General features: G+C 30.8%; 1 long non-coding RNA gene across 1 annotated transcript; it reads right to left on the bottom strand.

Moving 5' to 3' along the window:
* Positions 1 to 3,274: 3,274 nt before the first annotated feature.
* LOC128295331 (uncharacterized) lies at positions 3,275 to 4,206 on the bottom strand. Its single transcript, XR_008285695.1, has 3 exons — positions 4,131 to 4,206; positions 3,769 to 3,847; positions 3,275 to 3,298 (listed from the first exon to the last, which is right to left on the bottom strand). It is a non-coding gene; the product is annotated as an uncharacterized LOC128295331 (long non-coding RNA).
* Positions 4,207 to 4,925: the final 719 nt, after the last annotated feature.

Here is a 4,925-nt window from a genome sequence, read left to right as displayed (position 1 = left end):
AGAATCTGGCGTTGGATTCATTAACGTGCGAACATCAGTGATTGAGAGAGATTCTCGTTGGGATACCTGCAAGAGAAGGAAACACAGCAGATACGAAGAGCAAGAAAAGGAAACTAAAAGAATCTCAGCATATCAGTCAAAGATACCATAGACAAGAAATCAGAGATTTCTTTCCTTATGTAATAAATCAGTAGGCTATAAAAAGCCTTTGTAACTCTTGTAACGAGGACGGACACACACAGATACTCATACAGAAATAAAAAGAGAATACAAACAGTTTCAAAGAAAAGGTGATTTAACTGTGTGTTTCTTTTAGAATATATGCATGTATGTACATTATTTTTAGCAAAATAGTAGCTTTTAAAAAAAGGGAAGAGATTACCTGTGGAAGGACGAGGATTTTAACCCTCAGACCACCATACAGGGCGGCGCGTGAGCGCGTGAGGAGACCCCCGGACAGAAGCTCAGCAGCTCCGGGATCAGCCCCCGAATCCTCTTCAGAGGATTTTTGTTTCTTTTTTTAAAAAAAACGGATGTTAAAATGATTTTTAGGGGTAAAATTTGACTTATATAGTCTATTTGAAACGGTGTCGTTTTACAACTATAGGATCCGCGCGTCGACCCGATTACCCGGGGAGGGTCCGCGCATTTTTGAGAATTGGGCTAATTGCCCAATTGGTCCTCTTGCAATTTCTATACTTTTATTTTCATTTTATTTATTTGTTTATTTGGTATTAATATTTACTTCTGTTTCAATTTGACCCTCCCAATGATTTACAATCGTATTAGGGGAAACGGTGACGTTTTGGGAATAGGGCTATTTGCCCAATGACTCCCTTTGATTTCGCGAATGTTTCAAATTGGGTCTCAATTCAGTTTTAGCTTTGTGAATTTGCCCCATAATTTTGTTAAACATCAATTTTAGTCCCATATTTATTATATTATTGTATTATTTGTTTATTCTAATATTATGTATTATAAAATTGTTTTATTATGAGTATTATTTTTAATTATATATTATTATTATTACTTATTATATATATTATTTTACTTAATTTATTATTTTACATCTTTTCACATTTATTATATTTATTACTTATATATATGTATTGTTTTATATGTTACTTTATATCTATTATTTTTCTTATATATTTATATTACATTTCATTATATAATCCTTATTATGTTTCATTTTCACATTATTTATTGTTTTTTATATATATATTATGTATATCATGTATTGCAAATTATATTATTTTTCTAAAATGTAAAGCATTATTATTAAATCATATTTTTAACCCACACTAAATACATATTTTTATTAACTATTTATTTATTTACTATATGTTATTTCTTTTTTAAGCTAGTATTGTTATATTATGAAATCTCTTACATACTTCTAAACCAATATATACTACCATATAATTATTATTCTTTTATTATATTATCTATTAAATATTATTTTAAAATGGTTATGAAATGTCTTGTTTTTTAATTGTATGTATATTTTGTTAGCAATCATTTTTTCTATATATTAGTTTCTTTTCATATGGTTTATATTGTATGTATCATGTATGTGTTAAGTTTATTTTATTATAATATGCACTATATTTCTTTTATTTGTATACCATACATTATTTGATTTATGTTTTTATATCATGCATCATTTAAATATTATTTCGTGTGTTTATATACTTTGTTTATTCATTTTCAATACATGCTATACATATATCTTTGTTTGCATTTTTTTGCCTCGTATGAATTATTTCTTTATATCATAGTATTCATTTTTTATCTACCTAGTGCAATAATATATTATTATGATTTATAATGTAATACGATTTCCCATGCATCATCTTTAAAAAGATAATGCTCCAAAATTTTCAAAAAAAGTTATAAAGGCAATAATTGGTGTTTGGAAATTTCGAAAAAGTAGTGCCCTAACTTATTGGGTTGCAACTTTTCTCGTTAGGTTCGAATAGTCAAGTACCCTTCTAAAGTTTTTAAAGGATTTCGAAATATAAATGACTATCTTGGAATTGCAAAGTGATATGTCCTAACTTACTGGATGTAACATTTTGCTATTTTGAGATAGAGATTTCTAAGGGCTAACTTATAGTTGATACTTTGATACAAGTAAACCCAAATTTTCAAATATTTTAAAGAGGATTATATCTTAAAATTTTTAAATTTTCGACATTAAAGACATTTGATAATCAATTAGGTACCAATTTTTGGGCGTTACGAGGTGCTAATCCTTCCTAAATGCGTAACCGACTCCGAACCTATTCTTTTATTTCGTGGACCAAAACTAATGATTTTAAAAAAAATGTTTTAAAGGTGATCCAATCACACCTAAAAAGATTGGTGGCGACTCCCGTTTTCGTTTTTTAAAATCGATTCCCATTTTCCAAAACTCGATTTGAAAATGGTTTCGACAATCATAATACACAGGGAATAAATAACTTGATAAAAACTGGATTAATCTAAAAAAAAACAGAAACCTATACATAAAGTGGGAGGAGAATCCTCCTATTGCAATTACAAGCGGTGAGATTCAACCATAAACTTCAAATTTTACCTACTATACCAAAACATTATTGCTCTATCATACCAAAACTTTTGCATGTTTTTGGAGAGTATTAATCGACATTGATTAAAATATTTACAATTTCATGAAATGCCAAATCATGCAAAAACTGGAAATTGTCTTACCTGAGATAATGTGGATTGAAGCTAAGCAAACTGGATGGCAGATAACAGAAAACTAGATGGCAGAAAACTGGATGGCAAAACTAAAGAAAGTAAAATGATCCAATATTTGAAAGAAAAATCAGCAATTAAATCTATAACTTTACGCATAATACAAGACTAATAGCAAAATAAAACTCCAAATAGATTTAACTACTATCATTTGGTCAAGACTAAAGTTTCAAATTTTGGAAATTACTGGAGCTAAAATTGACCAATTCAAAGAATACATAAACTAAAATTGATCAAATTAAATGCAATACTGGCAAAATATTTATAAAATTACAAATATGTTATAAAACCTTACCAAATTAAATTATTGTTTACAAATATGTTTATAAATTTAACAGTAATATTTTAGTAAACATATTAACAAGGGAGAGTAAAATTTTACCTAAACAATATCTTTAATGTTGCAAGAACTTCAGCTGGAAAATTCATCACACACACTGTGCCCTTCTCAGAGATCAACAAGGCATTTGAGTTGATGCTGGCGGGTGAGGGACTGAGATGTGTGATTTGCATGGATGAATGAGGAATGTCTGGCCTGGATTGTTTTGCAAAGAGTGATCAAGGAAATAAATAATGTATGCTATACATGGTTTTGCTGTTTTTAATGGTAAATTTTAACATCGAAAGGTCTAATGCAAATAAACCAGCAGCTAAAGTTGAAATTGTATGTAGACACAGATTCATTGAAGGGTTATTAAATCATTTACTGTAGGAAGTGACTTGATTTGATTAATTAAATCATTTTTCTTTTTGGCTAATATAAATTAGCTATTACGTTAATATGATTTGGTTTAGCCAAATCCCCAATTTAAATTTCAGCTCCTACATCTCTACATTTATTATATTAGGCAACGCACAGGATAATTGAATTTTGTCAAAACTCCGGTTACCAGAAGCACGAAAGCATGAAATGACAGCATTACATAAGTCTAACAAGAAGCGTTAGCAAAATGCTAGTAATTTTAACTAAGGTATAAAGTAACTTGAAACATAGAAATCACAAACCGAGGTCTGCTTGATCACTCGTCGAAGGTCACCGTACTCTTCACCTTAGACGATTCTCCAATCACGTTTGCTTCAAAAACTGAATTCATCACACCAATTAAAAATGAATCAATATATTAAGGAGCAGGAAAAAAAGCTCAAAACTTGCTGCCCAATTCGAAATCTACCCAAATTCATTTTGAAATCGGTTCGAACGATGGAAAGATGATTTTGATTACTTGAAAACTTCATTACCAATCTAATAACACCATTAAACTCGAAAAGTATAAGGGAAAGAAGGGAAACTTGATTTTTGCTTTCGCCAAACTGAATCCATTGATAGATGGAAGAAGAATCGAAACAAGTATAAGGGAAAAACTTACTGATTGGTTGCGGCAGAGGAGTGCGACAGTGACGCAGCAAATGGTTAGGTCGACGGCGAGGCAACAAATGATCGGGTCTGGCAATGAAGGGATGGGTTGGGATTTTGATTTGGGGAAAATTTAGGCTTTGGGGGAAAAAATTTAGGTGGAAAAAATTAAGGTTTTTCGGGTATATGGGTTGGGATAAAATTGAGGAGAGCAAAACGATGTCATTTTGGCTAAAACAAAATAACCTTTTGCGGTGTTTTTACCCCTAGCGCCGCTAAAGCCTAACTTATTGCGGCATTTTACCAAAAACACCACTAAAAAAGCCAATAAAACGGCACCGTTATAATTAAAACAAAATGATTCTTTGCGGCATTTTTATCAACGCCGCTACAGTTTGACCTTTTGCGGCGTTTTTCTCATAAACGTCGCTACTGCTTGACCCCGCTACTGCTTAACCTTTTAACGCCGCTACTGCTTGACCTTTTGCAAACGGCGCTACTGTTTGACCTTTTGTGGCGTTTTTCTCATAAATGTCGTATAGCTCTAACTTTTGCGGCATTTTTCGATTAGCGCCACTAATGTATACCTTTTGCGGCGTTTTTAGTCCAAACGCCGCTAAAAACCTGTTTGGCTATAGTGAATGATTTTATGATTTATATGTTTATGATTAAGGATATTGTTAGAATTAAGTGACCCGAATCCTTATTTAAATCAAATACAGTGGTAAAATAAAATAAAAGAAGAATTCATATAGAATTACACTTCTTTTATTTTATTTTAGAATAAGGTTTTTAAAACCTTATTAAA

This window comes from Gossypium arboreum, chromosome 7, assembly GCF_025698485.1.
Source record: "Gossypium arboreum isolate Shixiya-1 chromosome 7, ASM2569848v2, whole genome shotgun sequence".
Classification (NCBI taxonomy): domain Eukaryota; kingdom Viridiplantae; phylum Streptophyta; class Magnoliopsida; order Malvales; family Malvaceae; genus Gossypium; species Gossypium arboreum.
Note: the sequence above shows the minus strand (reverse complement) of the source record. Positions and strands in the feature narration are given on the sequence as shown.